This window comes from Peromyscus maniculatus, chromosome X (genome assembly GCF_049852395.1).
Source record: "Peromyscus maniculatus bairdii isolate BWxNUB_F1_BW_parent chromosome X, HU_Pman_BW_mat_3.1, whole genome shotgun sequence".
NCBI lineage: Eukaryota > Metazoa > Chordata > Mammalia > Rodentia > Cricetidae > Peromyscus > Peromyscus maniculatus.
This window is the reverse complement of record NC_134875.1, coordinates 42,856,900-42,869,538: the sequence shown is the minus strand read 5'-3', so window position 1 is coordinate 42,869,538 and position 12,639 is coordinate 42,856,900. Positions and strand designations below refer to the sequence as shown.

Here is a 12,639-nt window from a genome sequence, read left to right as displayed (position 1 = left end):
ATGCTCCCTTTCCTCTTAATGATGCTCCCTGAGCCTTAGGCACAGGAGTTTTGTGTGTGTATCTTGGGGCTAGAAACCCCACAATCACTTGTTCTCTGACATTGAGTGGTTGTGGTTTTCTGCAATGGTCTCTCTCTGTTGCAAAGAGAAGCTTTTTTTGGTGAGGGGTGAGAGCTACACTTTTTTGTAGTAAGTGGAATTCACTTAGGAATTGTACTGATTTAGTCAAGTGGTGGTACTGCATTCTCCTGTATGACACATGCCCTCACTAGCCCCAGCTAATTTCCTAGCTTACAAGTACCTGGCAGGATATCCTTGCTGTTGAGTAGGCCTAAGTCTAATTAGAGAGCTGTTGGTGCGGTTTCAGCAGCATCGGTGGAACGTACCTATTGGGGAGTTCCGATGACGAATTTTTAGACAATAACAGATTCTTGAGCTGAGCCATAAGTGTGGTTGGAAATTGAAAGTGAACCGGAAGGGAAGTAGGCATTTCTGTTCGCAGAAGTCCAGTGGCTTCCAAAACAGATGAAATGTGGTCTGAGGGATGGTGTGACTACAAGCGACTTCCAGGAAAACAAGCACAGGGATGGTATGACTACAAGCGACTTCCAGGAAAACAAGCGCCTCCTTGGAACCATCCCAGTGATGGCAACCATAGATTAATTAATGTTGTGCCAAAGAGACCGCCTCTGGGAGACAAGAGATCTTCTCTGCTAGCCAAACCCAACGAAGCAGGCTACGGTAGATACTACTGTCATGTTGATTACCAAAAATGGGGCAAGGGCCGCTGTTTTACTCAGGATCCAAGAAGAGCCCCACCCTACAAAAGAGTCCATTATGGCTACCGATGGTCAAGAGATGAGTATTCCACAAGCCAACAGCCTCAATACAGGGCCATGAGAAACGGCTTTAGAAGAAAACGTTTCTATTCTTCCTATTATTCAAGACAACGCTCTCCCCATAAACGGGGCACTCCTTTTTTGAGAGAATCACGTGTGGGCAGGAAGGACTCCCTACACAGCAGATTTGGATCCAGTCTCAGCAGTAGAAGCAGGATGCGCTCCTTCCATCAGTCTCGACGTAGATGTAAAGAGAGAGCCATCCAGTTTTTGAAAACATCAACAGATACTGTGCCCTCAAGTTCTTCATCCAAGGTGTTAAAAAGCCCCAGCAGGCTGACTGAGAAGGCACAGGCTGATGCTGCAAGCAAGAGGGCTAATGAAAATCCCAAGAAGTCAGAAGAAAATAACTTGGCTGAAATTTCCGAGTTTGAGATGGGATCCAAGGAACCATTACGTATCAACCAGACAGAAGAACCCGAGTCAAACACAACAGCTGGCCCAGAATTGTGTGAAGACAGCCAGCCTAGCATTCGCTCAAAAGCGATTGCATCAAAAATCACTAAGATTGAGAAGGTTTACCGACAAGTCTGTGAAACTTTCGGGATGGTGGTGGAAAGGCTGGTTGAAAAGGATCGTTCGTTAGAAAAATCTATACAGTTTGCAATGAAGCAGAGTTTGCATGAAATAGGTGAGCAACATGTTGAAGAACTCAAGCATTTCATTATGGAGTATGATAATTCTACTCCAGATTTTGGAGACCCTTTGTACAAGAATTAGGGCTCGGTTCAAAAAAGTATGTAAAAGCTTCTAGATTTCTTACCTTTCGGTTGTTTGCTCAGCCTTGATGCTTGGGGGTGAAGCTTGGTCCTGCATCAACTGAATGTACCAGGCTTTGCTATTCCCCAATGGAAGAACTAACACTTTTGTAGGAGGGGATGGGGGAGGGATTTGGGGGAAGGAACGGGGAGATGGAGGAGGGCTGAGATGGCGATTTGTGGTTGGTATGTAAAATGAATTAAAAAATTAAAAAAATAAAGCCAGTTCATGTACACGGCATAAGTTCTGGTCCCATTGCCAGGGGAGTGGATAAGCGGAGCTTGGGGGGAAGCAGGAGAAGGGGAGGGAGGGTGAACAGTGATTGATATGTAAAATGAAAAAAAATAAATAAAAATTTAAATAATAAAAGAAACGTGGCAGAAGACAGCAAGGCCAGCTGAGCTCCCCTCACCTTGTAAGTGAGTCAGTGAACAAGTGAAGAGACAATTAGGACATTCCTCTCACTTCTTGATCCTTCCCAGCATAGCACTGAGCCACAATACACAATTTGTAACAATAGGTACATTAAAATCACGGTTTTAATTACTGCCCAATTTCATTATCTTCTTTTTTGAGTCAGGGTTATACCATCTAGACGTAGCTAGACTGAAAACCATGTGTAGTCTGGCTTCAAACACACAGAGATCCCCCTGCCTCTGCTTCCTTTATTTTGAGATTAAAAATATGTGCCAGCATCTTCAGTATTCTGTTGGTTATAGCCAAGATGTAAGTGCTGCTGTTGCATACACTTTTTCCTTTGGTCCTCCAGCTTACAATTAAAAAATGACATGGAGACATATTATTAATTATAGGCTCAGGCTATCACTTATGCTTGTCCCACTAGCTCTTATAACTTAAATTAACCCATTTATATCAACCAATGTTATGCCTCATGGCTTTTTACCTCTCTTCCATCTTGCACCTCCTGTTTCCTCTCCACGTCCCCTGGTGTCTGTCACACGCCTAGATTCATCTCTCTTGCTCTCTTTCTTCCTGGAAGTCCTGTCTAACCTCTTTCTGCCTAGCTATTGGCCATTTGGCTCTTTATTAAAGCAATCAGAATGTGTCTTGGCAAAGACACATCTTTACAGTGTACAAAATAATTATTCCACAATACATGCTTAGCAGTATATTGCTAAGCTCTTCATTGGAGTACTTTGATTTCACAGCTGGGTAGGTGTAATTGTTGTTTCCTTCCCTTGGCTGCTAGCACAGCACTCAGGACTGTGAAAACTAGTCCTCGGGGTGCAGACTTTCAGATCAGATCCAGCTTGGATCCGTTCAGTCCTGTGTCTGAAGTACATGGTATTTTCAGCAAGAGAGACTTACCTCCAACTTCTGTGACACAGCCAAGGGCAATGTCCATATCCCATATTGTAGCAGGAATCTTAAAAGTTCTTATTAATGAAAACAAACCCGGGACTAGGTATTAGGGTGAATGTAAAAGATCAGAGAAACAGAAGCCACAGTCACCTCAGCTTGCCAATTCTCAGCTGATCCTGTTTCCTCAAACTGGAAGTCGCAGAGTCCTCATCAAAATGGATCTCAGCTGAGCTGCACAGCTCAAAATCCTAAAACCTTAACCAGCTCTATTTCCTGGTTTTTATGCCTTATATACTTAGCTGCTTTCTGCCATTACTTCCTGGGATTAAGGTGTGAGTCACCATGCCTGGCTGTTTCCAGTGTGGCCTTGAACTCACAGAGATCCAGATGGATTTCTACCTCTGGAATGCTAGGATTAAAGGCGTGTGTGCCATTGTTTTCTGGCCTCCATATCTAGTGGCTTTTATGCTTTCTGACTCCAGATGAGTTTATTAGGGTACACAATATTTTAGGGAACACAATACCACCACATTTCCCCCTTTTTTGTATAAAATTAAAAAAGCTTATAACTAATACAAGAAAAACTATATCCAATAAGTATATACAACATATACAGTCAAGAATTACTTACAATCAAAATAATAATTCAGTACAATTAGATTATCACCACATTTCCCCTTTTCTATTTTAATAAAAAGAAAAAGAAAGCAAAAGGTTATACCTAACAAAAGAAAAACTATATACAAAAGTACAATAACTATATACAATATATACAAATAATAAATACCTAAACAGGTATTTGACGAATCAGAGAAAATAATTCCATTATCTATCCTATTTTGGTAAATCCAAGATGTATCTAATGCACTTTCTATCCTAATTAATTTTCAACTATAACTAACTAATCTTCAACCATAACTAACTAATCTTCAACTTCCTCAGAGACCCAAGAAGGAAATAATATTAGCTAACAAAAATAAAAACAGGAAGTGCATGCAAAAAAATTTGTGAGTTGACAGGGCAGTCACCTGAGGTTTCTCAGCAGTGTTGGGGCATCATCTTCAGCCTATAGGCTTAGTGTATCTGACAGACTCATTTGTGAAGTAGGATGTACACAAGATCAACAGTTCAACCTCACATTGGGTGAGAGCAGTCCACTTACCACAAACACCTGAATTCCACTAGTGTCCTTTCATGATTCAGGATTTTAAATTCTGGAAATTGTTGACAGTTTTTTAATTCAGCTGTCCATTTTTCTTGGCAGTGTATATATGGCTTCATCTCAGCAACCCCTTCTTCTCCACATCCCTCTATTAAATGCCAGTCTACTATCAAGAGGTGTGAGCTTTCAGCTGCTGTTCCATTGCACAACAGAAGCCATCAGCTCTCTGCCTGTTAAGCTGCCTTCGAAGAAAAGGGCACCGTACCTTTTCTGGATGTGAAGGCCACTTCAGGGATGGGGCCATATTGTTCTGGCCTCAGAAGATGCCTTTTGATAAAGCCATAACCACACTTGTTTTGGCAAGAATCAGTAGTCCCTTGTTTCGTGTTCTGTCTGTCCATTTTGTCCTGTTGATTTGAGGATATTTTGTTGTCCAGTGGCTAACTTTTGCCACAATGAAAGTTGACTCCATATGCAGTTTCTTCTATGCCAATATTTTCTCTGAAGTAGATTGGTACTGCCAGGAGCCGACATGTCTCAAAAAAGAAAAATTTTCTAATTATTAAAACATTTTAAATGCCATATTCTGTAGATCTCTGAAGGGTTTAAAGATGACCTGTCTAAAACATCTCTGCTCAATTTGTAAAACATATCTAATATGACTACAAGTTCTATTGTAATGTCTTACTACTAACTTTCATCTCTTTATATCCTAATAGTTGATAATAATAACATTCAAGGATCAGAAATTTGCATTACATTGTTAAATGAATGGTATAAATACAATTAGAAATATACATATAGCATTTTCTTATAATATCAGTTTCAAATTTGTATACAATTTAAAACAATCCAATCCAATGTAAAGTATTTAAAACTAGTAATTGTCTTTTTCTTTTTCTTTTTTTTTTAAACAAGAACCTTAAATCTAATCTCCTTTGCTTAGCCTTTTTCCTAACCCTTGACAATAACTTGTAACCAACCCCCCTCAATACTGAAAATTATCCCAGACCCAAAACCCATTAAAAAGACCAAAAAACCACCCGCCCCACGCCACCTCTTTGGGAATGTGGGCGTCGTATTCTTAAAATTGCTTCCTGCTGGGTATGGGCGAAATTTTCTTTATCCTGAAAGAAAAATTTTAGGTTAATTGTCAAATTCTAGGAAAGTTAACTATATCATTCATTATCCAGTCTGTGTATAATGCCAAAGTTCAGGGTTTATCTCAAGTACTTATTCAAGTAGTCTTTGAGACTGGATCATCTCAGCTAGTTGGGTGCCAGATGTAGATGTATCCAACAGTCTTATTAAATAAGAAACACAGAACCATTGTAAAAGAGAAAGCTGAGAGGTCAGAGCTCAGAGCTAAAATCTCACCCTTCCTCCTGCGGTGTCCCAGCTTCCCGAAAAAGAGAGCTATATCCTGTCTGTTCATCTTTTTAAGTATTTTGTTCTGCCTTCTCATTGGTTGTAAACCCAAACACGTGACTGCCTCGTCACTGTCTGTATGTACAGCCCCCCAAGTCTTAAAGGCATATGTCTCCAATGCTGGCTGTATCCCTGAACACACAGAGATCTATGGGATTAAAGGCATGTGCCACCACCGCCACACTCTTGCTATGGCTATAATAGCTCTGACCCCCGGGCAACTTTATTTATTAACATATAATCAAAATCACATTTCAGTACAATTAGATTACCACCACATTTCCCCTCTTCTATTTTAATAAAAAGAAAAAAAAGCAAACAAAGAAATCTATAACTATAACTATCTAATCGTCAACACCCTCAGAGACCCCATAAGAAATTAAGATTCCTAGGAAGTGCAAATATGCGAATTCCAAAAAATGTGAGTATTGACAGAAATAGGCAGGTGCCTGAACACTCACCGGAGTTTTCTATGCAATGTGGGGGTATCATTTTCAGTCTACAGGCTTAGCACATCTGACAGACTCCTCTGTGAAGCAGGATTTTCGAAAGAGCCTTCCTAACTTGTCTTGGCAAGGATCAGCACTCCTATGTTTTGTGTCCTGCTTGTCCATTTTGGATAGCATACTGTCAGCAGTTGATGTGAGGGCACTTTCTTGCCCAGTGGCTAACTTTTTCCACAATGAAAGTAAACTCCATATGGAGTTTCTTCAATGCCCATCTTCTCTGAAGTAGATTGGTGCTGCCAGGAGCAGACATGTCTCATACTCATTAAAAATATGAAAGAAAAAATATGTCATTAAAACATTTTAAATGTCTTATTTCATAGATCTCTGAAGTGTTTGAAGATAATCTGTATCTGTCTACTTAAATTATATTTCTGCTTGACCTTGTAAACATACCTAATATGACTATAAGTTCAATTGTAATGACTAACTACTAACTTTCATTTCTTTATATCCTAATAGTTGGTAATAAAAAGTTTTGAGGACTTGCAAATTGCATTACATTGTAAAATGAAGTGTATAAGTACAATATCTTGAACAAGATTAGAAATATACGGACAGTATTTTCCTTTCTTTATTTTCTTTCTTTCTTTTTTTTTTTTTTTTTTTTTTTTGGTTTTTTAAGACAGGGTTTCTCTGTGTACCTTTGTGCCGTTCCTGGAACTCAGTTGCTAACCCAGCCTGGCCTCGAACTCACAGAGATCTGCCTGGCTCTGCCTCCTGAGTGCTGGGATTAAAGGTGTGTGCCACCACTGCCCAGCTACATACATTATTTGCTAACAAACCAATCTCAAATTTGTATCTATATATAATTTGTATACAATATACAAAAATCCAATCCAACATTAAATATTAAAAACTAGTAGTTCCCTTCTAAAAGTAGATTCAATAATGGAAGTAGATTCAATAACTGACCATTTATCTACATCAAATCTATATCCCTTCTTTTTTTTCTTTTCAGAGTAGATTCAATAAGTTGCTCTTTGTTCTATCATCTCCAAGTCTTTTTTTTTTCAGAGTAGATTCAATAATCTACCTCATATCTATATTCTCTTTTTTCTTTTTACTTTTTTCTTTTCTTTTAAACAAGAACCTACCTACAAGATTTATTTAATCTCCTTTGTTTTGCCTTTTTCTGGCCATTAACATTAACAACTTGTAACCAAACATCCTGAACAATGACAATTATCCAAAACCCATAGAGAGACTGAAAACCACCCAACCCACCTCTTGGGAATGTGGGCATCATGTTCTCAAAATTAATTTCTGCTGTTTTGGGGGAAAGGCATCTTTAGGGGATCCTGAAAAGATAAATTTTGACTGAATTGTCAAGTCCTGGGAGAAGTAGCTATATCATTTGTTGTCCAGTCTCTGCATAATGCGAAAGTTCAGGGCTTATCTCAAGTCTTTGTTCAAGTAGTGTGTGAGGCTGGATCATCTCAGCTGGCCATTTTGGTATTGTCCTGAGTAGTTGGTAATCCAAAGCTGATCTTTGGGTGATGTTTGTCAGCTTAGTGGTATTATTATTGTCCATGTGAAATAGTCATTGTGGGGGCGCATCATATTTATAGACACTTCAAACATGCTTTTAGGTGTCGTTATGATTCCCTACAGAAAACTGATAGAGGCTCAAACACAAAAACATGTACAGGCAGCCAGCTGTCTGTGTTATTTAAGATTTTTGGAAGTTGCTTACAATGTACTTCCTGTTTACTTAGGTATTATATCCTTCTGGGGTCTTTGATGTAGTTGAAGACCAGATAGTTATAATTACAGTTTTCCTTAGTTATGATGAATGAAAAAATAAATAAGAAACTTTAGACTCACAAATATAGGATAGATAGAATATTTTCATTGATTTTGCCAATTACAAATAGTCTAGATATTATAAATGTAATTATTGTTTGATAACTGTTCTATTATATGCAATTTTACTATGTGAAAGTTGAAGCTTTCCTTTGTTATTAGCTAGAAAAGGGGAAGTGCTGTGGGATGTCTTTCTGTATGCTGTGAATATGTGTTGTTCTGATTGGTTGATAAATAAAGCTGCATTGGCCTATGGCAGGGCAGGGTGGAGCCAGGTAGGAAAATCCAAGTGAGATAGGGAAAGGAAAAAGGAGGGGCAGGAGAGACACTATCTTGCCGACTAGAGAGCAGCATGTAATGGCACACAGGCAAAGCCATGGAACACATGACAACATATTGATTAATAGAAATGGGCTGATTTTAGTTCTAAGAGCAAGCTAGTAAGAAGCTTGAGCCATCACCATGCAGTTCACAATTAATATAAGCCTCTGCAAGTTTACTTGGTTCTGAGTAGCTGTGGGACCAGGAAGGACACAGGAAAACTTCAGGCTACACACCTCTCTGTCAGAACTCACATCTCTGTACTATCAAATGAAATCCTTTTGGAATAAAGCAACAGATCACTGCCTTCTACCACCCCAAAGGCTAAGAATATTATTAAATGATAATTATTGAGCCTATAATAGATTTTACCTAGCTTGCTTCAATCTCCCATACTTGATGCTCCCATCAATAGAACTGGGGCAGAGAGAGAGAGAGAGAGAGAGAGAGAGAGAGAGAGAGAGAGAGAGAGAGAGAGAGAGAGAGAGAGAGAACAGGGCAGTGGTGGCACATGCCTTTAGAAATGCATCAACAATAGTTATGCAATGAGCACTGAATTCTTTTTCTATGTCCTATTTTATGTCAATTGTTCTGGGTGTGCTAACAAGCACATATTCATAATCCTATATTGTTAATGCATCCAAAAGATTTTGAAAACCCTAATTCAATATATTGCAAGTCTATCATAGGATTTTATCATTTCTGGTTTTTCTAATAGAATTTATTGCCAGGTGGTCTTGGCTCACTTCTTTAATCCCAGCACTTGGGAGCCAGAGGCAGGCAGATCTCTGTGTTTGAGGACAGCTTTTTCTACAGAGCTGGTTCTAGCACAGCCAGGTCTACATGTTGAAACCCTGACTTGAAAAACGAGAGAGAGAGAGAGAGAGAGAGAGAGAGAGAGAGAGAGAGAGAGAGAGAAGTAAATTTACTACCAAAGAGGAGAGGAAAAAGACCACCAACCCAAGTCATCATTGCCAAATTAATTAAAGCAAGCTTTTTTATTTTTATTTGTGCACATGGGCTGCCCTCCCCTAAGTTGGAGTTCAAGAGGTCAACAATGGACATGAGGAAGAAAAAGTTTTTGTAGCTTCGAGGTAGGGGCTTTCCAAAAGAGTGGATCAGGTGGACAAAGTAGGTGGGGTTACAGGAACAGAACAAAAGCATAACACGTTAATCAAAACAGACTCCTCAAACAAAGATATAGTTGCAAGGTGGGCATAACAACTTAGTTATAGCAACAGGTACTCATAACAACCTTTTGAAACAAAGATATGGTTGTCTTTTCTTGGAGCATTCCCTACAGAACCATGTGTAGGTATGGTTACAGGTAAGATATAGCCCAATCCTTGAGAAGCAAAGGTTTAATCATAAATAGGAATGAACATAGTTTGCCTTTATTATAAGATGATCTGTAAATCTAAGATGGAGGAAGGCTGAGTCATAAGTAGCCCAGGCTATTCCCAAATTCACTATGTATCCAAGGATGATCGTGAATTTCTGATCTTCCTAACTCCACCCCCTATGTGCTGGGGTTATATTCATGCACCACCATGCTTGATTTTTGTGGTGCTGGGAATCAAATCCAGGACTTCCTGCATACTTGGTAAGCAATCTACCAAATGAGCTATCTCTTCACAAAAGCTGTTCTTGCATTGACAGGGGAAGTTCTGGCTTGAACATTGTACTCAACTATAATTTCTAGCTGGCTATAGACTGCTGTGGAACAATCTCTGTACACTGTAAATATGTATTGCTCTCATTGTCAATAAAAAGCTGATTGGCTGATAGCTAGACAGGATTTTTGGGCAGAGAGTGCTAGGATGGAGAAGGGCTGAGTCTGAGTGTCCTTGTCAAGATACAGAGGGAGCAGGACATGGAGGAAATGAGGTAACAAGCCATGAGCCATATGGCAGCACATAGATGACTAGAAATGGGTCAATTTAAGTTCCAAGGCCTAGTTTCTGTGTGAGATTTTTTGCGGGGTGGGGGAACTGGCTGTACAAACTAAAGTCTGACTACAATAGATAGACACAGGTCCTCCTAGTAACTTTCTGAAACATGATGTGTTATCCATATTCTTCTTTGATTCAGGCAGTCAAACCGTTGGAGCAAAAAGAGTATTCATCCTGATCCAATCAAATGCTGAGCCATATGTAGTTCCTTAACTGACATAGTGAAATAATAAGGAAATGTAAAGATATAGGGGCTAATGTAGAGATGTAGGGACTGGGGTATATATTAAGCTTGAGGTTCAGTTCTCAGCACATTCACCCAGAATAGGATGCAAATATTTAATGATATACAAATATGTTGTCAATATTTTTATAAAATGAACAGAATAACTTACAGAGCCACTTGGATGAGACACTTGAATTAAACTATTCCTCACTTGCTTGGCCTGGTGGTGCAGACTTATAACTCTGGCTACTCTGGAGATAAAGGCTGGAGGGGAGGAAGTTCAAAGCTGGTTTGGGCAACTTAGCCAGACCTTGTCTCAAAACAAATTTTTGATTAAAAAGAGCTAGGGATGTAGTTCAGCCAGCTCAGGCTACAGTTTGAGTCCTTGTTTCAGAAACAACAAAATGAAAACATGGTGTGGTCTGAGTGTTTTGTTTAAACATTCATTAGTCAATGGACATATGGGTTGTTTCACACTTGAGGACATGTGAAAAATGGTATCAGGAACATTCATGGAAGGAATTTTTAGTAGAATGGGCTGCTTTCAACCAAACAGGAGGACTATTTGAGTGGAGGTACAGGATGATCAGATAGAAAGAGGAAATCAGGGGTACAGTGTAGAGTGGGGGGAGGGGGAATGAACAAAGTAAAATGATACACATCTGTAAAAATGTCATTTCATCAATAATGAAGGGCAACATTTAGTCTGCTAATTAAAAAAATTAACACTGGGTGGTGGTAGCACACATATTTAGTTCCAGTACTTAGGCAGATGCAGGTAGATCTCTGGGTTTGAGGCCAGTCTGATTCTACAGAGCGAGGTCCAGGACAGATCTCTGGGTTTGAGGACAGTCTGATTCTACAGAGCGAGGTCCAGGACAGCCAGGGGTACACAGAGAAACCCTGTCTCTAAAAGAATAAAACAACAAACAACAACAAAAACGTTTAACAAGCACAGAGCACACATAAGAAAGAATTATTTCTTTTGGTTTCTTGGCTCTGTAGTAGAGCACAGGTGCCATGAAGACAGGAAGGTGAAATGGGAAAAAACATAAGTGGGGAGGGCAATGATGGGGTGGAGGGGTAATGTATAGGATGGGAAAGCCAGCAGGAGAGTGAATGGATAATGACTTCTTTGGTGTTTGAAAGAATCCATAGGCAGATCTATTTCTCATAGGCTTTCTTAAAAATGCATATACAAAATATGTACATGTAATTTAATTGGAAATATCCCATCCTGGGGAACAAAGCCCTACCCTGGAAGCACAGACATTAGGAGAAAAAATCTGGTGACAGGTGTGTGAAACCTCCTTTGAATTTTGTGGTTTGATGGTCCAAGAGATTTCCTCAGACAATATAAGCTGTTGCCATTGGTCTGGTTGCCTGCCAGAACTTGAGGACATGACCCTCCTGAAGAGCAACAACCACTGCTCTTCCAAAGGACCCAGACACAGTTCCCAGCACTTCTGTGGCAGTTCACAGCCATCTGTGTCTAAAACTCCAGTTCCAAGGACTCCAGTGCCCTCTCAGTTCCTCTTCTGTCCTCTGTGGGCACAAGGAATGCTTGTGGTACACACACATACATGCAGGAAAAACACCCAAAGGGGTGAGGTAGCACAACACTCAACACTTTAATCCTTATTAAAACTTATTTAAGCTTGTTTTTCCCGTAAATGCTAATTTCCCGTTACATGGTTCCGTCAGTCACCCTTTGTCTCACTTAATGGAACTAAAGATTTTCTCAGGAAGTAGAAAAGAAACCCTGGAGGCTTTCCCAGGTCCACAGCTCCCGCCCCTCTGAGACTCTGGGGCAAATCTAGGAGAGATCAGTTATCCGCTGGGCGGGGCCAGCACTCAGAGGGACAGGAGTTTCTTTCTTCCTTTCCTACTTGCCCTCAACTAAGAGTGGGGAGAGTGGGTAGGAGCTGCCCAGTGCATGCTGCAGGAGGTTGCAGCCCCCACAGAGGGCTGAGATCCGACCACAGGACGGCCCGGCCTGGACCATGTAAGATTCTTGCATCATCCCCACCTTCCTGGTAGCTTGAGCGATCTCTGTGGAGCCAGGACCTCTCCCTTGACTGAGTGTGTGACTATGAACCTGGGAGCTTTGGGAATTGGTGCTTGCTGGGACCCTGGGGCAGGTGGAAGAGACACCACGTGGGATGGCCTTTTTCATGCCTTTAGGGACCCTTGAGTATGTGCACTGGGCAGCATTTGCAAAGCCTGTTGGAAGGGCTTCGTGGACCCGGAATCACGT

General features: G+C 40.3%; 1 pseudogene; it reads left to right on the top strand.

The window, feature by feature from the left end:
* Positions 1-530: 530 nt before the first annotated feature.
* LOC143270923 (periphilin-1 pseudogene) lies at positions 531-1,619 on the top strand (annotated as a pseudogene).
* Positions 1,620-12,639: the final 11,020 nt, after the last annotated feature.